Below are 26,442 nucleotides of genomic sequence, written 5' to 3'. Positions count from 1 at the left end.
TTGAGCCCGAACCGCATCCTGAGGAACTCGAACAGGCTAAAGGGGGTAATGAGGGCCGTCTTGGGTACACCGTCTGGGTGGACTGGGATCTGATGATACCCTCGGACCAGATCAATCTTCGAAAAGATGTACGCCCCGTGCAGGTTGGCCGTGAAGTCCTGGATGTATGGTACCAGATAGCGATCGGACATGGTGGCGTCATTCAGCCTCCGATAGCTGCCGTACGGTCTCCACCCTCCCACGGACTTGGGCACCATATGGAGTGGGGAGGCCTACGGGCTGTCGGAACACCGCACAATCCCCACCTCCTCCATCTTTTTGAATTCCTCCTTCGCGAGGCGGAGCTTGTCGGGTGGTAGCCTGTGGGCCTGGGCATGAAGGAGAGGTCCCTGTGTGGGGATGTGGTGCAACACGCCGTGCTTGGGGTTTGCTGAGGAAAACTGCGGCGTGATGATAGATAGGAACTCCAGTAACGCTCTGGCAAACTCGTTGTTGGAATAATTGACGGAGTCCAGGTGTGGGGCCGGTAACCTGGCCTCACCGAGGGAGAAAGACTGGAACGTCTTCACATCAACCAATTGTCGCCCCTTCAAATCCACGAGCAGGCAGTGCATGCGGAGGAAGCCCGCACCTAGCAATGGCTGCAACACTGCGGCCAGCTTAAATGTCCATGTAAAGCGGCTGGAACCGAACCGCAAGGGGATGGTTCTTATGCTGCAGGTGCGGATGGTGCTGCTGTTGACTGCCATAAGTTCCGGTCCTGTTCTTCTAGTTCGGGTATCGTGGCTCGAGGGGTGTAGGACAATGATTTTCGCCCCCGTGTCCACCAGGAATCTTAGCCTGGAGAGCTTGTCCCAAACGTAGAGGAGGCTATCACTGTGACCAGCCGCCGTAGCCATCAGCGACAGCTGGTCCTGGCATTTCCCTGGAACAAGCATGGCGGTTGGCAGCGGCGGAACCCCACCTTCGATGATAAAAACACCAAGACTCAGAAGTGGTATCGTCCCTTGGTGTGGGTGTACGGTGCTCCGCTGCTGGGGTGTGGGAGGGCTGGGCTTTCGGCTATGCCACAGCACTAATTCCGACGGTGGTTCCGCCAATTTGTTTGGCGCGCCAAAGCACGTCCGCGCAGGCAGCTACCCTGCGCGGGTCTCTGAAGTCTTCATCTGCTAGCAGGAGGCGGATGTCTTCTGGCATTTGCTCCAAGAAGATCTGTTCAAACAGCAGGCAAGGCTTATGGCCGTCTGCCAATGTTAGCATGTCACTCCTCAGGGCTGATAGTGCGTGGTCGCCCAGGCTGTCCTTATGTAGTAACCGCGCAGCCCGTTCACGGCAGGAGAGGCCAAACGTGCGGATTAACAGGGCCTTGAGTGCCTCGTACCTGTCTGTTGCTGGGGGCTGATGAAGAAAGTTGGTAACGCGGCCCACTGTCTCCTGGTCGAGGGCACCCACCACATAGTAATACCTGGTGGCGACTGAGACAATTTGCCCGACCTGGAACTGGGCCTCCGCTTGCTCAAACTAGACCAGGGGTTGGGTGGTCCAGAAGGTTGGCAGTTTAAGGGAAACTGCATTCTGCAGAGCCGAATCATTCATGTTGGGTCCAAATGCCCGTTGGACTGTCCAGGTCACCAATGTAGTCGCACTGATACGCGACGAGTGAAAACACTGACTCGAGCAGTGTCGGGTTGAACAGTTTACTGTTTGAATCGGCGCGCGCTTAAGTAACCCGCTCTCAGCAACCCCAGCTCTTTGCGGGGCAGAAGCGGCGTCGGCTTCCGGACCAAGGTCTGCCCCACACTCAGAGTCCTCTCGGTTGCCGCTGGCTGCGGGCTTGCTGGCAACTGCTGGAGCCGGTTCCCTTGCTGCGTGGGCGAGCCGCCACAGTACATACATTATTAGGCTGTGTATTTTTATGTGTTATTTGGTACGATTTGGCAGCTTCATAGCTTAAAGGTTACTGGAGAGAGTGTTTCTGCCAAGAGCGCTTGCGTGAGATTTTTGCTACAGAGAACAGTGCAGGCAATTGTAGAGAAGTATTTCTACTTTATATAGGCTGTGTATTTATCATATCATTCCTGCTTTTACTATACGTTACTGTTATTTTAGGTTTTATGTGTTATTTGGCATGATTTGGTAGGTTATTTTTGGGTCTGCAAACGCTCACAAATTTTCCCCATATAAATTAATGGTAATTGCTTCTTCAGTTTACGACATTCCGGCTTACAAACCGTTTCTACCTTCGGATGGCAGGGGAAATCTGTATGCAGGACCGAAACTGAAGATTGAAATAGATGTGGAACCAGGAACATGGGTGTTTGCTTTCAATGCAAGGGTCGTACATCAGTGGGTACAGCTACATTACTGTATAAAAATGGGGCACACTGCTAGTGCCCACAGGTCTGTTCCTAAATAACTCTGGACTAAGGGTGGCAAGCTAATCACTATTACTGGGGCACAACAGGTTGGCACAGGTAAATTTAGCTATACCTCAGTGGGTAAGCACTGATGTGCTTGAGTGCTTTAACCATGAAAAAGAGTATAGTACTGATAAGAGTATAGACTGACTGTACAATGCCATGGTATTGTACCAGGGACACAAGTTAATCACTGCACTAGCTGGCAAAATAAACACTGGATACAAGGGTCACTACAAAAACTAGCTACTGTACAGATGCACACAGTATATAAATGTTCCCTCATTAAGCTAATAATGCAGTGGTGACTGATAAAGGCCCAGTGAAGAAACATGAACAGCTGCCTGACACGTGAGAGGAAAATGTCTGCTACAGGTATACATGAACATCTAATTTTAAGGGGATGGGGGTGAAGTAAGTTTGTTTCTTGAATGGCTTGCTTTGTTTCTGTGGTGTCGTTGTTTGAAGCTTGCACATTCTTCCTGCGACCAGATGCTATAACCCTCGCTCATCCCAAACATATGCTGGTTGAGAGGGTTAATTGGCTGCTGCATGTTAAATCTTGAGTAGGTAGCTACACAGGGAATTAAAATTGAGTTGATGCTCATATGGAAAGAAATGATTACAGGGCAGTAAGTGGGTAAATGGGACTACTGAGAAACTATTGATTTCATGGAAAAAATGCCCTCTTTGTCTTAACTAAATACATGAATTTGCATTTGACTAAATTAAGAAAATGTTCATTACTCAGATTTCAGATTCCTCTCCAGAAAACTGGCAAACATATTGCACCGCCCCACTAATAAAATGAGACTCACAAATAAGTCTAACTGCTCAAATTCTCCTCATATGATAGTTTGTTAAATCTTCAATGCATTTCCTCTGGAGCAATGTTATCCTCAAGCCAATAAAAAGACAAACAAAACTGCACAGTGCTTAACCAAGGAAACAAAACTGCACAGTGCTTACCAAGGCTCTTTCATGGACCTGGGCCCTTCAGCCCAACTTAGAACCATAGAACACTACACCACAGAAACAGGCCTTTTGGCCCTTCTTGGCTGTGCTGAACCATTTTTCTGCCTAGTCCCACTGACCTGCACCCGGACCATATCCCTCCAAACACCTCTCATCCATGTACCTGTTCAAGTTTTTCTTAAATATCAAAAGTGAGCCCGCATCTACCACTTCATCTGGCAGCTCATTCCACACTCCCACCACTCTCATGTGAAGAAGCCCCCCCAATGCTCCCTTTAAACTTTTCTCCCTTCACCCTTAAGCCATGACCTCTGTTTTTTTCCTCCATTAGCCTCAGTGGAAAAAGCATGCTTGTATTCACTCTATCTACTCCCATCATAATTTTATAACCCTCTATCAAATCTCCCCTCATTCTTCTCCACTCCAGGGAATAAAGTTCTAACCTATTCAACCTTTCTCTGTAACTCAGTTTCTCAAGCCCCAGCAACATCCTTGTAAACCTTCTCTGCACTCTTTCAAACTTATTAATATCCTTCCTGTAATTTGGTGACCAAAACTGAACACAATATTCCAGATTCAGCATCATCAATGCCTTATACAACCTCATAACATTCCAGCTCTTATACTCAATACTATGAGTAATAAAGGCCAATGTACTAAAAGCTCTCTTTACGACCCTATCTACCTGTGACGCCACTTTTAGCGAATTTTGTATCCGCGTTCCCAGATCCCTCTGTTCTACTGCACTCCTCAGTGCCCTGCCATTTACCTTGTATGTTCTACCTTGGTTTGTCCTTCTAACGTGCAATACCTCACACTTGTCTGCATTAAACTCCATCTGCCATTTTTCAGCCCATTTTTCCAGCTGGTCCAAATCCCTCTGCAAGCTTTGAAAACCTTCCTCAGTGTCCACTACACCTCCAATCTTTGTATCATCAGCAAATTTGCTGATCCAATTTACCACATTATCATCCAGATCGTTGATATAGATGACAAATAACAATAGACCCAGCACTGATCCCTGTGGCACACCACTAGTCACAGGCCTCCACTCAAGGGAAGCAATCCTCCACTACCACTCTCTGGCTTCTTCCATTGAGCCAATGTCTAACTCAGTTTACTACCTCTCCATGTATACTTAGCGACTGAACCTTCCTAACTAACCTCCCATGCAGGACCTGTCAAAGGCCTTACTGAAATCCATGTAGACAGCATCCACTGCCTTCCCTTCATCCACCTTCCTGGTAACCTCCTCGGAAAACTCTAATAGATTGGTTAAACATGACCTACCACGCACAAAGCCCTGTTAACTCTCCCTAATAAGACCCTGTCTATCCAAATGCTTGGAGATCCTATCTCTTAGTTCTCCTTCCAATAATTTACCTACTACCAACGTCAAACTTACTGGCCTATAAAATCCCGGATCACTTTTAGATCCTTTTTTAAACAACGGAACAACATTAGCTATCCTCCAATCCTCCGGCACCTCACCCGTAGATACTGACATCTTAAATATATCTGCCTGCAATTTCAACACTAGTCTCCTTCAAGGTCCGAGGGAAAACCGTATCAGGTCCTGGGGATTTATCTACTCTGATTTGCCTCAAGATGGCAAACACCTCCTCCTCTTCAATCTGTTTCTATGACCTCACTACTTGTTTGCCTTATTTCCATAGACTCCATGCCAGTTTCCTTAGTAAATACAGACGCAAAAAACCCATTTAAGATCTCCCCCATTTCTTTTGGTTCCATACATAGCCGACCACTCTGATCTTCAAGAGGACCAATTTTATCCCTTACAATCCTTTTGCTCTTAATATACCTATAGAGGCTCTTTGGATTATCCTTCACCTTGACTGCCAAAGCAACCTCATGTCTTCTTTTAGCCGTCCTAATTTCTTTCTTACGTTTTTTAGCGCTTTTTATACTCTTCAAGCACCTTATTTGCTCCCTGTTTCCTATACACGTCATATATCCCTCTCTTCTTCTTTATCAGAGTTCCAATATCCCTTGAGAACCAAGGTTCCTTATTTTCTGTCCTCCAGAGAAAGCAGGATCTCCCAGCGGCCGCATATTTTAATTCCATGTCCCATTCTGATATGTCTATCCATGGCCTCCTCTACTGTAAAGATGAAGCCACACTCAGGTTGGAGGAACGACACCTTATATTCCGTCTGGGTAGCCTCCAGCCTGATGGCATGAACACTGACTTCTCAAACTTCCGCTGATGCCCCACTTCCCCCTCGTAGCCCATCTGTTATTTATTTATATACACACATTCTTTCTCTCTCTCTCTCTCTCCTTTTTCTCCCTCTGTCCCTCTCACTATACCCCTTGCCCATCCTCTGGGGCTTTTTTCCCCTCCCCCTTTTCTTTCTCCCTAGACCTCCTGTCCCATGATCCTCCCATATCCCTTTTGCCAATCAACTGTCCAGCTCTTGGCTCCATCTCTCCTCCTCCTGTCTTCTCCTATCATTTCGGATCTCCCCCTCCCACTTTCAAATCTCTTACTAGCTCTTCTTTCAGTTAGTCCTGACGAAGGGTCTCAGCCCGAAACGTCGACTGTACCTCTTCCTAAAGATGCTGCCTGGCCTGCTGCATTCACCAGCAACTTTTATGTGTGTTCCTTCTTCTTATTCACTTTGCCTTTAATCCTGACAGGGACATACAAACTCTGCACTCTCAACATTTCTCCTTTGAAGGCCTCCCACTTACCAATCACATCCTTGCCAGAGAACAACCTGTCCCAATCCACGCTTTTTAGATCCTTTCTCGTTTCTTCAAATTTGGCCTTTTTCCAGTTTAGAACCTCAACCCGAGGACCAGATCTATCTTTATCCATGATCAAGTTGAAACTAATGGTGTTATGATCACTGGAACCAAAGTGCTCCCCTATACACACTTCCATCACCTGTTCTAACTCGTTTTCTAATAGGAGATCTAATATTCCATCGTCTCTAGTTGGTACCTCTATATATTGACTTAGAAAACTTTCCCGAATACATTTTACAAATTCTAACCCATCTAGACCTTTAACATTACTGGAGTTCCAATCAATATGTGGAAAATTAAAATCCCCTACTTTCACAACTTCATGTTTCCTGCATTTTCTTCCTCTTATTCCCTAGGTAATCAGGAATAAACATACTATAAGCAACGCTGGTGTTCAGAGCTTATTAGCAGGAGCATAATTATCCTGAATTTCCTAATTATTATTGCTATGAAATGTGTAAAGGAGATAGTACATGTAGGATTCAACAGCAAATAATGGCAAAAGGCCTCGACTAGATAAAGGACAGAGAGCAGGCTAAGTGTACACAGATGGAATCTGCTCATCAAGGTGGCTTTCTACACTAATTGCTATTGCCTGCATATCCTACTAAACTTTTCCTATCAAAAATTTAGCTAAACATATTTACTTGGATACACAAATATTTCTGAAAGCAAAGCGAGATTTTTACAATATCGCAGTTTAAGCGGTAAAGACTTGTGCACCTCACATGCACTTTTACACATGAGCTATTCAAAGACAGCTTCAATAACCAGAAGTGCTGATAGAAGTCAATGGTCAATAGAACCATGGAAAGTCCTGAAAGTCTGAGAGGCATGCACTCCAACAGCATGATTTACAGATCTTAGACGTCAATTCTTTCCCTGGAATCCACCCTTTTCCTTTCTCTCTCCTCCCCCAGACTCCCATTTTATGTATATTTCAACTAATTCTGCCTTCTGTCTTTGCAGAGACGAAATCTAATCGCCCGCCTCCCCCGCTCTGTTGCAACACTGCCCCTTTACCCCAACCCCTCGGTTTTCGCTCTCAACTCAGGTTTCTAGTTAACTTAAGTCACCTGCTTGTCTGTCCCCAACCCAATCTCCCTCCATCCTTCACTACAACCCACGTCTCTCCCTCTCTCCAAAATAGCAAACCACCTCCCCATGCCACCCTCCCGGTCACCCCGGTGCGCGCCTGGGCCTTTCCATCTGTTAGTACGCGAAACCGAGAAGCTTCAGTTACCTGCAGGGCTGGAGCCTACGGAAGGAGCCAAGCGGCGGCCGGCGCCGCGCTGCATCCGCTGCGGCCGCCCCTCCACCAACGTTACCGCGGCGGAAACCAGCTAGCAACAACGCCCCTCCATCAGCCCGCCGCCCGATCCTGACCAGCGCCTGCGCACCTCCGTCAGCCCGTCGCCCGATCCTGACCAGCGCCTGCGCACCTCCGTCTGCCCGCCACCCGATCCTGACCAGCGCCTGCGCACCTCCGTCAGCCCACCACCCACTCCTCCAATCACACATGTGCGCTCGGCAGAGACCACCTCTCCCTGTTGCAATACGCATGCGCTAGGTTGCACGCGGTTTTGGCGCCGCGACGCCAGGGCTTGTTCGGTACCGGCAGAGCGGAGCCGTCCGTCCCTCATCTTGTGGTGAGGGTCCGGGCCCCACTATGTCTACGTTTCATCGGCACTTAGGTACCGCGTTGATAGCTCTCACAGCACCCCATACAAAAAATTTGACAAAGCACTAGTAGATCTTATTCAGATTTCAGATTTATGTGGAATGCTAGATTGTGCCCATTTTGATAAAGTAAATCTGACAAGTAAAGTAAATGAACGGACTGAAAGTGTTGATTAGAAGATGGAAATATAATATTGTTGAAAAAGAGGGCTGTCAGGGAACTCATTCAGACATTCCACCTCTCCCGGAAGTTCCGGGAGTCTCCCGCATATCGATAGTGGCTCCCGGAATATCCAATATCCCGGAAATCGATTTATTGAGAGGGAGAGGGAGCATCCTGATTGGTCGCTCTTCGTGCTAAGAGTGGTCACCAACCACCGGGCCGCAAGGAAACAATATGATTTGGCGATATGAAACGATATGAGTCAGCTGCACCTTTCCTCATTCCCTGTCACGCACTGTTGAATTTTAATGCACGTGAGGCCATCAGTGACCAAAGACGTGCAAAGGAATGGGTCCGTGGCCCATTTGCGAATGTCCCCGGTGAATCATACATGTCAGTGCGGGAAAAAGATCAACTCCTCGAGCTCGCAAATGACGGCGGGCTGAAAAGTATGTTTGACATAACATCTCTGCCAGCATTCTGGATCAAAGTCAAGGCTGAATATCCTGAGATAGCCACGAAAGCACTGAAAATGTTGCTTCCATTTCCAACATATCTCTGTGAAGCAGAGTTTTCTGCAATGAATGCAACAAAAACTAAATTGCGGAATAGATTGGACACAAGGAACCCCCTTCAAGTATCGCTGTCTCCCATCACCCCTTGATAGTACAGTCTTGTTGCAGGGAAACAAGCCCAGGGCTCCCACTGATTCAGCGATATTGGTCCGTTGCAATGATTTTATATGTTCATAGGAGGAAAATACGCGCTTGTGTGTTTAATATCCAAATGTCACTTAAAATGTTATGATGCTATTGACTTATAAGTGACCTACAATTCAGTGGTCCCCAACCTCCGGGCCGCGAAGAATGCAGCGGTAGCCGGGACGCACCCAGCACATCTTTAAGAAAAAAGCCAAAATAAACAAACTATTAATTAGGTGCCACCTGGCATGTAAATGTCGGCCCAGATCAGAGGCGATTGGCGATTGCATTGTCTCTGATCTGGGCCGACATTTACGTGCTGGGTAGCACCTAATCAATTAGCTTGTTTATTTCAGCTTTTTTCTTAAAGATGTGCTGGGTGCATTCCGGCCACTGCTGTACCGCTGCATTCTTCGCGGCCTGGAGGTTTGGGACCACTGTTATAATTGAGTTATCACTACATTCATGCGAGGAAAATATGCGCTGTGTGTTTAATATTAAATTAGTTAGATAAACCCCTTTAGAAACGAAATTGAGTGTATTAGCCACTTACAAGTGAGTTATAGTTGACTTTTCACCTATACTCTGGTCGTGTTTAACACCCAACCCCCCCCCCCCCCCCCCCCGGGTGTTGGCCGGTCCGCAAGAATATTGTCAATATTAAACCGGTCCGCGGTGCAAAAAAGGTTGGGGACCCCTGATTTAAACTAGCTGGCTAGCTGCCAAGGAGCTACGCTATTGATGTCCTACGTGATGAGGCCAAGCTCCCTGTAGACTTGCTTAAAGTTGTAATAGAATAAACATGATAATATAATATAAGTACATATTTTAATGTCACGTTTGCTGCATATACCCAACTTGCTCTACAGATTAGACAAAATCACTAAACAAGTTATTACATACGCCCTTGGAGGTTGACGGGGGGGGGCGGAGGAATATGGGTTTGTTGGGGGGTGGGGGTGCTACCTCCCTGAAATGAGTTTTTGCAGGGTGGGATGTCTGCTCATTACTCCAAGGTATAGAATCTTCAGGCTTGACCCATGGGAGGAATATGATGTACAAGGCAAGGGACAAAACAAAACAAAAAAACAAGAAGTCCAAATGAGGGAGGATAGCCAAAAGATTCTTGAACTGAGACGAAAATAATAAGGAGACAATAACTTTGCTTTGGATGTACTACAGGCTTCCAAAAAGTCAGCGGGAAATAGAGGAACAAGCTAATAGATCATTCTATTCTGTGCACCGCAGTTCCCAAGGAGACATTGGATTGCACATTAAGCACATGGCCAGGACTAATAAAAAGAAGTTAGGTTTAAGTGGAATAACCATTGTGTGAGTGGGCCAGAGTTAGAGTGAGAAGTTGGGATTTTGGCTGAAGGAGCAAAGTCTGTTTTTAGATCTTTTCATTTAAATTTCTTTCTTTCTCATTGCACAGTTAGAGCAGTGGAATACCAGACAGGATAGTGAAATGCTTTTGTTGTGGGATATGGGAAGATAGGGGAATCTAGTGTCCCTGGACAGCCTACGAGAAGTGATCCAACTACAGCTTCTTACAGACCATGTTAAGGAATTGGAGATGGAACAGAATGGACTCTGGATCATTCAGGAGGCTGAGAAGTTGATCGATAGGACATACAGGGAGGTTGTTACAGGCAAGGTGCAGGACACAGGTAACAGGGTGACTGTCAGGAAGGGGAAAGGGGGTAGGCAGCCACTTCAGAGTAACCTTGTGGCCATTCTTCTCAATAATAGGTATGAAGCTTTGGGGGTAGTGGATGAAAGCCACAACGGTCAGGTCTGGCTCTATGGTTCAGAATGAAAGTGAAGAGAAGAAGTGAGCTGTAGTGATAGGGTTAGGGAACAGATAGGAGGTTCTGTGGACAAGAACGAGATTCCTGGGTGGTATGTTGTCTCCTGAATGCCAGGGTCAGGGACATCTTGGGTCGAGTCCACAGCATTCTTAACTGGATGGCTGAGCAGCCAGAAGTCATGGACATGATCCACATCACTACCAATGACAAATGTGCAGGAAGGGTAATGAGGGCTTGCATGATGAGTTCAGGGAGTTGGGTGCTAAGTTAAAGAACAGGACCTCCAAGCTTGTGATCTCAGTACTGCTGCCCATGTCTTGTGCTACTGAGGCAAAGTATGGGAAAATAATATAGTTGAACACGTGGCTAGGAGTTGGTGCAAGAGGGAGGGCTTCAGATTTTTGGATCATTGGGCTCTCTTCCAGGGAAGGTGGGACCTGTACAGACAGGATGGTTTGCACCTGGACTGGAGGGGGAGTAATAACCTTGTGGAAAGTTTGCTGGTGCTGCATGGGTGGGGGGGGGGGGAACCAGAGTGACAGAGCAGATAGTGGTGTGGTTCTGGGGAAAGAAGTTATCAAGGCTACGTACCAAGACAGCAATCGAAAGGTTCAGCATGGTGGGACTAATGTTCTGAGTTGTGTATACTTCAATGCAAGGAGTATCGTATGAATGTCAAAGTGCATGGGATATGGATCAGTCTGTGGAAGTATGACTATTAGTTGCAGGAGGAGTAGGACAGGCAGCTCAATATTACATGGTTCCGTTATTTTAGATGTGAGAGAGCAGGAGGGATTAAAGGGGACGGGGTGGCATTACTAGTCAGGGAAAATATCATGGCGGTCCTCAGACAGGACAGGCTGCAGAGCTCATTTACTGAGACTTTATGAGTAGAATTGAGGAATAAGAAAGGGATGACCACATTAATGGGATTATATTATGGACCACCAAATAATCATCGGGATTCAGTGGAGCAATTTCTCTCAGTAGAGAGATTGCAGACTGTTGCAAGAAATAGAAGTTCAAGTTCAAATTCATTGTCACCTGACTCTACCTGTATATAACCCAAACAAAACAATTTTCCTCCAGACCACAGTGGGCCCACAAAACACACAGCGCATAAAGCAAAATATTACCATAAATATTGTAAGTTAATAAAATACAATTCAAAATGCATATAGTAGGCTTCACAGGTAAACAGTACAGTAAACAGCTCACCGTCTTAGTGGCAAGACCTCTTTATGGCAGGGTATTTGTTAGTTTCACAGCCCGAGGGAAATAGCTGTGACCCAGTCAGACAGTCCTAGTCCTGATGCTTCTATATCTCCTTCCTGATGGTATTGGGTCGTTATGGGAGATTGTGGGATGGGTAGTGGGGATCCCAACATTGCTTTGGGCCCTGCGCCTACAACACTCCCGATAAGTGTCACAAATAGGGGAGACTGAGACATCGGTGATCCTCTCAGTCATTTTTACTATCTCTGAAATATCTTGCAGTTTGATGCTTTGCAACTTTTGTACCACAGAGTGATGTGGCCAGACAGGACACTCAATGGTGCTCCTGTAGAAAATTGTTAGAATGGGGACACGGAGCCTGACATGCCTCATTCTCCTCAGAAAGTGTAGATGCAGGTGTGCCTTCTTAACCAGTGAATAGGTGTTCTGGGTCCAGGTTAGCTCATCTGGTATGTGCATACCAAGCACTTTTGTACTCTTCACTCTTTCTATGGCAGAGCAATTGATGTTGAATGGAGATTGGTTGAACTATGCCCACTGAAAATCCAGAGTCACTTTTGTCTCATCCACATTGAGACACAGGTTGTTTTCGCACCATTTTGCATGCCTCTGTACCTCCTCTCTATATGCCAGCTCATCATGATTGCTGATGAGGCCAACCACTGTTGTATCTTAAGTGAACGATGATGCAGTTTGAACTGAATCTGGCAGTGCATTCATAAGTCAGCAGTGAGCTGAGCACAAAGCCCTTGGATACCAATGCTCAGTGAATTGGAGCATGAGATGGTGATGCCAATTCGGATTGACTGGGCTCTTTCTGTCCAAGATCCAATTACAGAGAGGGGTGTTGAGTCCCAGTGAGGATATTTTACCCACCATCTTCTGAGGGATGATTGTGTGAAAGGCCAGGCTGAAGTTGATGAACAATCTCATGGTGTAGAGGGTTCATTTGCTAGGTGGGACAGTCACAGGACGGAGTGGAGGGACAAGGCTATGGCAAAATCAATGGACCGCTTTGGGCAATAGGCAAACGGGAAAGGGTACAATGTAGGAAGGTGGCATATTATATGATTCGTTGCTAGCTGCTCAAAGCACTCATGATTGTTGAAGTCAGTGCCACTGGACAGTAAAAGTTTAAGTTAAAATTATGATAGTAGGTGATTTTAAGTTTCCACCTAGTGACTGGAACTCCCACACTGTACAAGAGCTAAATGGGACAGAGTTATCAGATGTGTTCAGGAAAGTTTCCTTAATCAATACACAGAGGTTCCAATGAGAGGGAGTATAATACTAGATCTCCTAATGGGGAATGAGACAAGGCAGGTGTCAGGAGTTTGTATAAGGGAACACTTTGCATCTAGTAATCATAATGCCATTGGTTTCAACATAAGTATGGTGAAGGATAGGTTAGGTCTTTAGGTTGAGGTTCTAAATTAGAGAAAAGACCAATTTTGCCGGCATCAGAAAAGATCTGGCAAGTGCGGATTGGGACGGGTTGCTTTCCGGCAAATGTGTACTTGGTAAGTGGGAGGCCTTCAAAAGTGAAATATGAGAATATAGAGTTTGTATGTTCCTGTCAGATTAAAAGGCAAGGATACCAGGTTTGGGGAACCTTAGTTTTTGAGAGATCTTGAGGGCCTGGTTAAGACGAAGAAGGTGGTGCATCGCAGATATGGGTAGGAAGAATCAAGTGAGGTACTAGAGGAATATAAGAAATGCAAGAGAGCACTTAAGGGTGAAAAGAAGTCATAAGGTTGCTCCAGTAGACAAAGTGAAGGAGAATCCCAAGTGCTTCAACAGATGTACTATATTTAGAGCAAAAGGGACAAAAATGATCAGAGTGGTCATCTGTGGATGGGAGCTGAAAGAGATGGGGAAGATCTTATATGGACATTTTGCATCTGTTTTTGTTAATGCCCATACAACAAAGACATGTTTTTCTTTTGCTTAAACAACTTTACTTTCAATGTCTCAGTTCAATACATGAGGGCCACCACCTTTACATCCAACAATTCCCTCCTTTCCTCCAGCATGCCTGCACTTAACAGGGAAAGTATGCCCTGTTACACGCAGGCATACTGGAGGAAAAGGGGAAATTGGATGTAAAGGTGGTGGCCCTCACGTATTGAACTGAGACATTGAAAGTAAAGTTGTTTAAGCAAAAGAAAAACTTGATACTTACATAGTCCAAATGAACAGAACTCAACAATCTCCCAGCCTGTTTCATGTATACAGGTTTCCCCCGCCATCCGAAGGTACAGCGTTCCTATGAAATGGTTCGTAAGCTGGAATGTCATAAAGCGAAGAAGCAATTACCATTTATTTATATGGGAAAATTTTGTGAGCATTCGCAGATCCAAAAATAACCTACCAAATCATGCCAAGTAACACATAAAACCTAAAATAACAGTAACAAAAAGGCAGGAATGATATGATGAATACACAGCCTATATAAAGTAGAAATACTTTTCCACAATCATTGCCTGAACTGTTCTCCGTAGCGAAAATCTCACGCAAGCACTCTTGGCAGAAGCACAGCGCAAGCGCTCTCCAGTAACAATTAAGCTATAAAGCTGCCAAATCGTACCAAATAACATGTAAAATACACAGCCTATATAAAGTAGAAATAATGTATGTACAGTGTAGTATCACTTACCGGAATCGGGAAGACAGCTTGCCGAGCAACTGATGGTGGTGTGTTAGGCTGAGTCGTCGCAGGTTGGGGTGGTGTCGTGGCCCCACCCTCCGGGCAGCGAACCGATACCGATCCGCGAAGCATGCAGGGGTACAGCGGTAGCCAGGACACATCCAGCACATCTTTAAGAAAAAAACCGAAACAAACAAGCTAATTAATTAGGTGCTGCCCAGCACGGAAATGTCAGCCCAGATCAAAGGTGATGCAATTGGCAATCGCCTTTGATCTGGGCCGACAATTACGTGCCAGGCGGCACCTAATTAATTAGCTTGTTTATTTTGGCTTTTTTCTTAAAGATGTGCTGTGTGTACCTCCCGGCTACCGCTGCATTCTCTGTGAATCGGTAGTTGGAAATAGAGAGGCTACAGAGGGACTTAGCTTAGGAGAATGGGCAAAGAAGTGGCAGACGGAATGCAGTGTCTGGAAGCGTATGGTCATGCAGGTTTGTCTATTCCCTAAATGGAGAAAAAGTACAAAAAAAAAACAGAGATACGAAGTGACTTGTAAGTTCTTTTGCAGCATACCCTAAAGGTTAATTTGCAGGATGAGTCTGCGGTGAGGAAGGCAAATGTGATGTTAGCATTCACTTCAAGAGGACTGAAATATAAGAGCAAGGATGTAGTGTTGAGACTTTATAAAGCACTGGTGAGGCCTCTTGGAGTATTGTGAGCAGTTTTGGGCCCCTTATCTTGGAAAGGATGTGTTGAAACTGAAGATGGTTCAAAGGAGGTTCACAAAAATGATTCCAGGATTGAATGACTTTTCATTTGAGCATTTGATGGCTCTGGGCCTATATTCACTGGAATTCAGAAGAATGCATGGTGTCCTTATTGAAAACTATCAAATGGTGAAAGGCCTTGATAGAGTGGATGTGGAGAGGATGTTTCCTATGATGGGAGAGTCTAAGACCAGAGGACGCAGACTCAGAATAGAGGGGCATCCTTTTAGAGAGGAGATGAGGAGGAATTTCTTCAGCCAGCAAGTGGTGAATCTGCAGAATTCTTTGCCATAGACAGCTGTGGAGGCCAAGTCTTTATGTATATTTAAGACAGAGCTTGATAGATTCTTGATTGGTCATGGCATGAAGGCAGATGATTGGAGCTCAGTGGAAAAATGGATCAGCCATTGATGAAATGGCAGGTCAGACTCGAGGGCCAGATGGCCAAGTTCTCCTGTGTCTTATGGCCTTTTATGTTACAGCTCATCCTGTGACTGCAGTTTTGCAATTTTGCCTTATCATCGCCCTCTCCTTGCTAGGATTGTCACTACACATTGCCTCTGTTTGTAAACCAACTGCCTCATCTTCAGCACTATCACTCTGCTGCCTATCCCCCTACCAAATTAGTTTAAACTCACCAAATAACTCTAGCCAACCTGCCTGCAAGGATATTGGATACCCTTGAATTCAGGTGTAACCTGTCCCTTTTGTACAGGACATACCTCCCCCAGAAGAGATCCCAATGATCCATAAATCTGAACCCCTGCCCCCTGCATCAGTTCTTCAGTCACTCATTCTTACCTTCACTGGCATGTGGCATAGTCAACAATCTAGAGATTACTACCCTGGAGGTCCTGTTTCTCAGCTTTCTACCTAGCTCCTTAAAATCTCTCTTCAGGACCTGCTCAACTTGTCTACCTATGTCATTGGTGCTAAAAAGCTGGCAAATGTTTGGCCAGTGAGCCTAACATCAGTAGTGAGCAAGTTATTAGAAGGTATTCTATGGGACCAGATATATAAGTATTTCGATAGACAGGAACTGATAGTCAACAAGGCTTTGGGCTTGATAGGTCTAACCAATCTTCTACTGTTTCTCGAGGAAGTTACTAGGAATGTTGATGAAGGCAAGTCACTGGATGTTGTCTACACGGACTTTAGCAAGTCCTTTGACAAGGTCCCGCATGGGAGGTTTGTCAAGAAACGTTCAGTCACTTAGCATTCAGAATGAAGTAGATTATTGGATTAGACATTGGATTCACGGGAAAAACCAGAGGGTGACAGTGGATGGGTTACCTCTTTGACGGGAGGCCTGTGAATAGTGGTGTGCCACAGGGATCAGTGCTGGGTCCATTGTGTTTGTCATATATATCAACGATATGGATGATAATATAGTAAACTGGATCAGCAGATTTGTGGATGACACCAAGGTTGGGGGCATAGTGGAAGGCGAAGATGACTATCATGGCTTGCAAAGGGATCTGGACCAGCTGGAAAAATGGGCTGGAAAATGGCAGATGGAATTTAATGCAGACAAGTGTTTTGGGGAGTATAAACCAGGGTTGGACTTACATACACAGTGAGCGGTAGGACATTGAGGCATGCAGTAGAACAGAGAGACCTGGAAGTACAGATCCATAGTTCTTTGAAAGTAGTGTCACAGATAGATAGGGTCATAAAGAGAGCTTTTGTCACATTGGCATTCATAATTCAAAATATTGAGTACAGGAGTTGGGATGTTATACTCAAGTTGTAAAAAACATTGGTGAGGCATAATTTGAGCATTGTGTGCAGTTCTGGTCACCTATCTACAGGAAAGATGTCAATAAGATTGATAGTGTGTCGAGAAAATTTACAAGAATGTTGCTAGGACTTGAGGAACTGAGTTATAGAGAAAGGTTAAATAGGTTTGGACTTTATTCCCCGGAGTGTGGGTGAATATGGGAAGATCTGATAAAGGTATAAAAATTATGAGAGATATTGATAGGGTAAATGTAAGCAGGCTTTTTACACTGAAGTTGGGTGAGACTAGACTAGAGGGTTAAGGGTGAAAGGTGAATTGTTTACAGAGAACATGGGGGAAGCTTCTTTACTCATAGTGCTATGAGAGTGTTGAACGAACTGCCAGTGGAAGTGGTGAATGGGTTTGATTTCAACATTTAAGAAAAATTTGGATAGGTCAGGCTTGGGAATGGAAGGCTATGGTCCAGATGCAGCTCGATGGAACTAGGCAGATTAATAGTTTGGCACAAATAAGATAGGTCAAAGGGCCTGTTTCGAAAATGAAGGGTTTTTTGTGATAGGAGATTCCTCCATATTATGGGATTGTCTTAACTTTGAGGAAGCAGGTATTTTAAAATGTCCAGAAGAGCTGAATCAGTAACTCTCTCAACAGGCTCGTAAGCTAACTCTGCTAACAGCCACGTGACTCTGCGGTGAGAAGGCCACCTTTCATAAGCAATATATGTCTCGGGTCAGTATGATTTGGAGTTCAACCAAACGGGCAAGTTAGGATGTTCCGATTAAGGACCATTGATTGTAGTGAAGGCTGTGTAAATACAGCCCCATATACAGTTATTGGTCACCAAGAAATGATAGATCATATACTAGCATAAAATTATAAAGAGTGTATATTTACCAATTTTTCAACTTTATCAAACTGTTAACAGGAAAAGAAAAGAGGGCCTGTTACAGTTAAACCAGCCCAATGTGCACATAAAAGTTGAAGCTAATTTCTGGAGTAGTCAAGTGTATCATTTTACTCATATGTTGAACCCACTTTCTGCATGAAGACACCAGCCACAGTTTGAACCTCCCTTCAAAGATCACCTCAAATGAACTGGCTAACGCAGTTGAATGGTTCGTCCTTGGAACTATTCATCTGCACAAAGCAGGGTCTCTCCTTTGAGTGGTATTCTGCATATTCCCTTGTGTCCCACTCTGCAGCTCCCGCCAAGAGACCCTAAACCCGACTACTGTCCTTCGGAAAACTTACCCGCCCAGTTCTCTCAAATCTTCCACTGGGCAGAAAGGTACAACACATACCAAGACAATCCTGATTGGCTGACACAACATTCCTAAGTTGGACAACATGGCCGAAGCCAAAACACTTTTAAATTGGATGGAATTGACTTTATTTCTCACATCCTTCACATACATGAGGATTAAAAATATTTATGCTACCTCTCCATCTAAATATGTAATATGATCATAGTAATTTATAATAAGTAGAACAGTCAATGTAACACAGCAATACACTCAGATCAGCGTCAGTTAATCAGTCTGATAGTCTGGTAGAAGAAGCTGCCCCAGAGCCTGTTGTTCCTGGCTTATATGCTGCGGTACCCTTTCCCAGATGGTAGCATCTGGAATAGGTTGTGGTTAAGGTGACTCGGGTCCCTAATGATCCTTCACATCTGTCTTTGTAAATGTCCTGACTTACGGGAAGTTCACAACTATAGATGCACTGGGCTGTCCGCGTCACTCTCTGCAGAGACCTGCGACTAAGGGAGGAACAGTTCCCATAACTGGCAGTGATGCAGCCAGTCAGGATGCTGTCAATTGTGCCCCTGTAGAAACTTCATAAGATTTGGGGGCCTCCTCAACCGTCTGAGGTGAAAAAGGTGCTGTTGTGCCTCTTTCACCATGTAGCAGGTGTGTACAGACCACGTGAGGTCCCAGTGATGTGGACGCCGAGGAACTTAAAGCTGTTTACCCTCTCAACCCATTCCTCCTGTAATCCACAACTAGCTCTTTTGTTCTTGCGACATTGAGGGAGAGGTTGTTTTCTTGACACCACTGTGCCAGAGAGAGGACTTCTTCCCTGCAGGCCACCTCGTTATTGTTTGAGATTAGGTCAATCAATGTAGTGTTATGGCAAATTTAATTAGTAGATTAGAGCTGTGGGTGATGACACAGTCATGGGTATACAGGGAGTAAAGCAGGACACACTGCTTTTGCAGAAAATTGCTAAAATGAAAATACTTCACAGCTCAGAAGTAGAAATCTTAACCAGGGCATTATACTTCTAACTTCCCTGATAGAGTTTGGGACTACCATAGTGCTAAGGGGTCAGATGGGGTTGAATTTAGGTGTATTCAGGAAAGTTTCCTCAAGCAGAATTTAGATTTAGATTATGAAGACACGCAGTCCTCTTTTATTGTCATTTAGTAATGCATGCATTAAGAAATGATACAGTATTTCCTCCAGCTAATTTTCCTATCACAAAACACAGGACAAAACCAAGACTGAAAAAACTGACAAAACCACATAATTATAACATATAGTTACAACAGTGCAACAATACCATAACTTGATGAAGAAGTCCATGAGCACAGTAAAAAGTTCAAAGTCTCTCAAATGTCCCACATCTCACGCAGACGGGAGAAGGAAGAAAACTCTCCCTGCCATGCCCGACCACAACCCGTCTCTGAGTCATCCGAAAACTTCGAGCCTCAAAATCGGCTCTCCGACACCGAGTACTGAGCACCATCTCCGTCTGAACGATTCGACCTCAATCTCGGTCGCCAACAGCAGGCAAAGCCGGGGATTTTGAGGCCTTCCCTCCAGAAGATTCCCGACCGCGCAGTAACAACAGCAGCGAACGAGCGTTTCAGAAATTTCTCCAGGTGTTCCTCTGTGCTTTCACGTCTGTCTCCATCAAATCAGAATTGTCCACGGCCCCTATTTAACGGATATGATATCATTTTTCACCAGAGGGCTGTGCACTGCGAATTTAGCAGTATTTCCTCAAACAGCCCTACTAGGGAAAGGGCAAAGCTTATCTGCTCTTGGGAAAAGGGGCAGGACAAATAACTGAGATGTCACCATGGAAGAATTTTGGGACAGCAACTACGGTTCTGTTAGTTTTAAATTAGACGTGGAAAGGGACAGATCTGCTCCACGAGTTAAGTTGGGGAAAGGCACATTTTGATAGGATTAGGAACTCGCGAAAGTTGATTGGAGCAGGTTGCTTGTGGGCAAAGGGACAACTAGCAAGTGCGAGGCTTTTAAAAGTAAGATTTTGAGAGTTCATTATCAGAGTGAAGGGCAAGGCTGGCAGGAATAGGGAACCCTAATTGATGAAGGATATAGAGGCATAGGTCAAAAAAAAGGAGGCATGAGTGAGATTCAGGCAGGAGTAGTGTAGGTGATTGGAGAGGGGTGTCGGTACCAGTGGCGAGAGTGGTGCTGATTTTGCTTGCTCTCCCACAATGTTCACTCCTCTCTCTGTGACGCTGAGGCTGTGAGACTGCCCAGTTGCTGTGCTTCGTGTCTGTGAGCTTCGCAGCAATTTGCCCTGCTAATTTGATGAACTGTGACCGAGGCTTCGGGCCTACTCCAGGGATTCAGATCTAAGGACTCAATCTAGTTCAGAATGCTGTGCTCGCTTCTATTGTTTGTGTTTTTTCTCTTTCTCTGCACATTGGTGTTTTGAGGGAAGTTAGTGTGGAAATAGCAGGGGCTCTGACAGAAATATTTCAAATGTCATTAGAAATAGGGATGGTGCCGGAGGATTGGCGTATTGCTCATGTTGTTCCATTGTTTAAAAAGGGTTCTAAGAGTAAACCTAGCAATTATCGGCCTGTGAATTTGAGGTCAGTGGTGGGTAAATTGATGGTGGGTATTCTTAGAGATGGTATATTACTAGCTCTTCTTTCAGTTAGTCCTGACAAAGGGTCTTGGCCCGAAACATCAACTGTACCTCTTCCTAGAGATGCTTCCTGGCTTGCTATGTTCAGCAGCAACGTTTATGTGTGTTGCTTGAAATTCCAGCATCTGCAGATTTCCTCGTGTTTGCATAAAAATTATCTGGATAGACAGGGTCTGATTAGGAACAGTCAACATGGATTTGTGCATGGAAAGTCATGTTTGATAAATCTTATTGAATTTTTTGAAGAGGTTACTAGGAATGTTGACGAGGGTAAAGCGATAGATGTTGTCTATATGGACTTCAGTAAGGAAGGTTGGTTAGGAAGGTTCAATCAATAGGTATTCATATTGAAGTAGTAAAATGGATTCAGCAGTGGCTGGATGGGAGACGCTAGAGATTAGTGGTGGATAACTGTTCGTCAGATTGGAGGCCGGTAACTAGTGGTGTGCCTCAGGGATCTGTACTGGGTCCAATGTTATTTGTCATATACATTAATGATCTGGATGATGGGGTGGTAAATTGGATTACTAAGTATGCAATGATACTAAGATAGGTGGAGTTGTGGATAATGAAGTAGGTTTTCAAAGCTTGCAGAGAGATTTAGGCCAGTTAGAAGAGTGGGCTGAAAGATGGCAGATGGAGTTTAATGCTGATAAATGTGAGGTGCTACACTGTGGTAGGACTAATCAAAATAGGACATACATGGTAAATGGTAGGACATTGAAGAATGCTGTAGAACAGAGGGATCTAGGAATGGTGCATAGTTCCCTGAAGGTGGAATCTCATGTGGATAGGGTCGTGAAGAAAGCTTTTGGTCTGCTGGCCTTTATAAATCAAAGCACTGAGTATCAGAGTTGGGATGTAATGTTGAAATTGTACAAGGCATTGGTGAGGCCAAATTTGGAGTATTGTGTACAGTTCTGGTCACTGAATTATAGGAAGGATGTCAACAAAATAGAGAGAGTACAGAGAAGATTTACTGGAATTTGTCTCCGCCGCATCTGCTCTCAGGATGAGGCTTTTCATTCTGGGACGAGGGAGATGTCCTCCTTTTTTAAAGAAAGGGGCTTCCCTTCCTCCACTATCAACTCTGCTCTCAAACGCATCTCCCCCATTTCACGTACATCTGCTCTCACTCCATCCTCCCGCCACTCCACTAGGAATAGGGTTCCCCTGGTCCTCACCTACCACCCCACCAGCCTCCGGGTCCAACATATTATTCTCCGTAACTTCCACCACCTCCAACGGGATCCCACCACTAAGCACATCTTTCCCTCCCCCACTTCCTCTGCTTTCCACAAGGATCGCTCCCTATGCGACTCCCTTGTCCATTCGTTCCCCCCCATCCCTCTCCACTGATCTCCCTCCTGGCACTTATCCTTGTAAGCGGAACAAGTGCTATACATGCCCTTACACTTCCTCCCTTACCACCATTCAGGGCCCCAGACAGTCCTTCCAGGTGAGGCGACACTTCAACTATGAGTCGGCTGGGGTGATATACTGCGTCCGGTGCTCCCGATGTGGCCTTCTATATATTGGCGAGACCTGACGCAGACTGGGAGACTGCTTTGCTGAACACCTACGCTCTGTCCGCCAGAGAAAGCAGGATCTCCCAGTGGCCACACATTTTAATTCCACATCCCATTCCCATTCTGACATGTCTATCCACGGCCTCCTCTACTATAAAGATGAAGCCACACTCAGGTTGGAGGAACAACACCTTATATTCCGTCTGGGTACCCTCCAACCTGATGGCATGAACATCGACTTCTCTAACTTCTGCTAATGCCCCACCTCCCCCTCGTACCCCATCTGTTATTTATTTTTATACACAGTTTCTTTCTCTCACTCTCCTTTTTCTCCCTCTGTCCCTCTGACTATACCCCTTGCCCATCCTCTGGGTTCCCTCCCCCCCGTCTTTCTTCCCGGACCTCCTGTCCCATGATCCTCTCGTATCCCCTTTGCCAATTACCTGTTCAGCTCTTGGCTCCATCCCTCCCCCTCCTGTCTTCTCCTATCATTTTGGATCTCCCCCTCCCCCTCCCACTTTCAAATCTCTTACTAGCTCTTCCTTCAGTTCGTCCTGACGAAGGGTCTCAGCCTGAAACATCGACTGTACCTCTTCCTAGAGATGCTGCCTGGCCTGCTGCGTTCACCAGCAACTTTGATGTGTGTTGCTTGAATTTCCAGTATCTGCAGAATTCCTGTTGTTTACTGGAATGTTACCTGGGTTTTATCACCTAAGTTACAGAGAAAGGTTGAACAAGTTGGGTCTTTATTCCTTGGAATGTAGAAGGTTGAGGGCAGACTTGATAGAAATATTTAAAATTATGAGGGGGATAGATAGAGTTGACGTGGTTAGGCTTTTTCCATTGAGAGTGAAGGAGATTCAAACAAGAGGGCATGAGTTGAGAGTTAAAGGGCAAAAGTTTAGGGGTAACATGAGGGGGAACTTCTTTACTCAGAGAGTGGTAGCTGTGTGGAACAAGCTTACAGCAGAAGTGGTTGAGGCAGGTTCGATGTTGTCATTTAAAGTTAAATTGGACAGCTATATGGACAGGAAAGGAATGGAAGGTTATGGGCTGAATGCAGGTCGGTGGGACTAGGTGAGAGTAAGAGTTTGGCACAGACTAGAAGGGCCGAGATGGCCTGTTTCCGTGCTGTAATTGTTATATGGCTATATGGGTTAATTCGGGCTTCTTGCTTTGTGAATGCCTATAAGTAGACAGATCTCAAGGTTGTATAATTTATACATTCTTTGACAATAAATGTACTTTGAATCTTCGGTATATTTTGTAAATTATTAACATATTAACACAAATGAAAAACTTCTCTTGCATACATTCATATAGATCAATTCATTCACCAGTGCACTGGGGTAGTACAAGGTAAAAGCAATAATGGAGAACATAATAAAGTTTCAAGAGTTACTGAGGAACTGCAGTGCAGGTAAACAATAAAGTGCAAAGTTATAACAAAGTAGATTGTGAGGTCAAGAGCACATCTTATTGTACTCGGGAACCGTTCAATCATCATAAAAGTGGGATAGAATCTTGTCTTTGAGTCTGGTGGTATATGGTTTCAGGCTTTTGTTTCTTCTGCCTGATTTGAGAGGGGAGATATAAGAATATACTTGATTTATGTATTTAAATAAAATACAGAATTAGAACACCACCAATACCTCCACAGTACTATAAAACTGTGTATTAGTTCCAAATAGTTATTGACGGTGGACTTCATCTGCTATGTTCCTTTGATTGTAAATGAACAAAATCAGCGCAGACACATAGTGCAGATAATAGACTGCCTTCAAACAATGCTTTTGATGATTGCGCCCTCCAAATTTAATTTTCATTGTAACATTCACGATGATTGTCAATACCATTGTAATTCGTAACTTGTTGAAGTAGTGAAATCATTTCATTTTCACTCCTGGCAGTATCTGGCATCTGCAAGTGAATGCTTGAAACCATGATGAACAAAATAGTTCTGAATTGTCTTACTGGTTATTTCTCACCAACGATCAGTGACAAGAATCACTGCTTTTTGAACACAAACACTCACAACTGATGCTATTTAAAAAATGATCGCTCTAATCCTAGTGCATTGGCAAATTTATATCAGGGGCTTTATATCCCATCAATGGAGTTGTTTAAAAATAAGATCAGAATCAGGTTTATTATCACCGGCATGTGACGTGGAGTTTGTTAACTTAGCAGCAGCAGTTCACTGCAATACATAATATAGAAGAAAAGGAACAACATAAAATAATAATAACAATAAATATATACATCAATTGCAGTATGCGTATATTGAATAGATTAAAAATCATGTAAAAAACAGAAATACTATATATTGAAAAAAAGTGAGGTAGTGTCCCGAGGGTTCAATGTGCATTTAGGAATTGGATGGCAGAGGGGAAGAAGCTGTTCCTGAATCACTGAGTGTGTGCGCTTTCAGGCTTCTGTACTTCCTACCTGATGGTAACAGTGAGAAAAGGGCATGCCCTGGATGCTGGAGGTCCTTAATAATAGACGTTGTCTTTCTGAGACACCACTCCTTGAAGATGTCCTGAGTACTTGGTAGGCTAGTACACAAGATGGAGCTGGCTAGATTTACAACCTTCTGCAGCTTCTTTCAGTTCTGTGCAGTAGCCTCTCCATACCAGACAGTGATGCAGCCTGTCAGAATGCTCTCCACGGTACAACTATAGAAGTTTTTGAGTTTACTTGTTGACATACCTGATTTCTTCAAACTCCTAACAAAGTATAGCCGCAGGATTGCCTTCTTTATATCTGCATTGATATGTTGGGACCAGGTTAGATCCTCAGAGATCTTGACACCCAGGAACTTGAAACTGCTCACTCTCTCCACTTCTGATCCCTCTATGAGGATTGGTATGTGTTCTTTCGTCTTACCCTTCTGGAAGTCCACAGTCAGATATTTCGTCTTACTGACGTTGAGTGCCAGGTTGTTGCTGCGGCATCACTCCACTAGTTGGCATATCTCACTCTTGTACACTCTCTCGTTACCACCTGAGATTCTACCAACAATAGTTGTATCATCAACAAATTTGAGCTATCCCTAGCCATACAGTCAGGGGGATATAGAGAGTAGAGCAGTGGGCTAGGCACACACCCCTGAGGTGTGCCAGTGTTGATCATCAGTGAGGGGGAGATGTTATCATGAATCCACACAGATTGTGGTCCTGTGGTTAAGAAGTCGAGGATCCAATTGCAGAGGGAGGTAAAGAGGCCCAGGTTCTGCAACTTCTCAATCAGGATTGTGGGAATGATCGTATTAAATGCTGAGCTATAGTCAATGAACAACATCCTGACATATGTGTTTGTGTTGTCCAGGTGGTCTAAAGCCGTGTGAAGAGCCATTGACATTGCATCTGCCATTGACCTATTGTGGCGATAGGTAAATTGCAGTGGGTCCAGGTCCTTGCTGAGGCAGTTTAGTCTTGTCATGACCAACCTCTCAAAGCATTTCATCACTGTAGATGTGAATGCTACCGGGCGATAGTCATTAAGGCAGCTCACATTATTCTTCTTAGGCACTGGTATAATTGTTGCCCTTTTGAAGCAAGAGGGAACTTCCACCCGTAGCAGTGAGATGTTGAAAATATCCTTGGGTATCTCCGCCAGTGGTTGGCACAGGTTTTCAGAGCCTTACCAGGTACTCCATCGGGACCTTCCGCCTTGTGAGGGTTCACTCTCTTTAAAGACAGCCTAACATTGGCCTCTGAGACAGAGATCACAGGGTCATCAGGTCCAGCAGGGATCTTCACAGCTGTAGTTGTATTCTCCCTTTCAAAGCGTGCATAAAAGGCATTGATTTCATCTGGTAGTGAAACATCGCTGCCATTCAGGCTATTGGGTTTCACTTTGTAGGAAGTAATGTCTTGCAGACCCTGCCAAAGTTGCCGTGCATCCGATGTCATCCTCAACCTCATTCAAAATTGTCTTTTCACCCTTGAAATAACCCTCCACAAAACATACCTGGTTTTCAGGTATAGGTCAATGTTTTTGGCATCCAATCTTTTAGGAAAACACTTTACACACCTTTCTAATTTGATCACTGCTGTTAACACTGGACAACAAATTTTTCAAAGTGTTGCT

At 44.8% G+C, this 26,442-nt stretch overlaps 1 protein-coding gene across 10 annotated transcripts in view; it reads right to left on the bottom strand.

Annotated features, from left to right (window-relative positions):
* The window catches only part of specc1la (sperm antigen with calponin homology and coiled-coil domains 1-like a), a 267,927-nt gene extending 260,356 nt beyond the window's left edge, over window positions 1-7,571 (bottom strand). For 8 of the 10 annotated variants that reach the window (XM_072243777.1, XM_072243780.1, XM_072243778.1 and 5 more), the window contains exon 1: window positions 7,408-7,489. The gene's annotated coding sequence lies outside the window, so the exon portion shown is untranslated. Of the gene's footprint in view, window positions 1-7,407 lie in introns of all 10 variants that reach the window. The other 2 variants (XM_072243781.1, XM_072243776.1) reach the window with 2 other exon arrangements.
* Window positions 7,572-26,442: the final 18,871 nt, after the last annotated feature.

Source organism: Mobula birostris, chromosome 25 (genome assembly GCF_030028105.1).
Source record: "Mobula birostris isolate sMobBir1 chromosome 25, sMobBir1.hap1, whole genome shotgun sequence".
NCBI classification, from domain to species: domain Eukaryota; kingdom Metazoa; phylum Chordata; class Chondrichthyes; order Myliobatiformes; family Myliobatidae; genus Mobula; species Mobula birostris.
The sequence above is the reverse complement of the archived record's forward strand: the minus strand, read 5'-3'. Positions and strand labels throughout refer to the sequence as shown.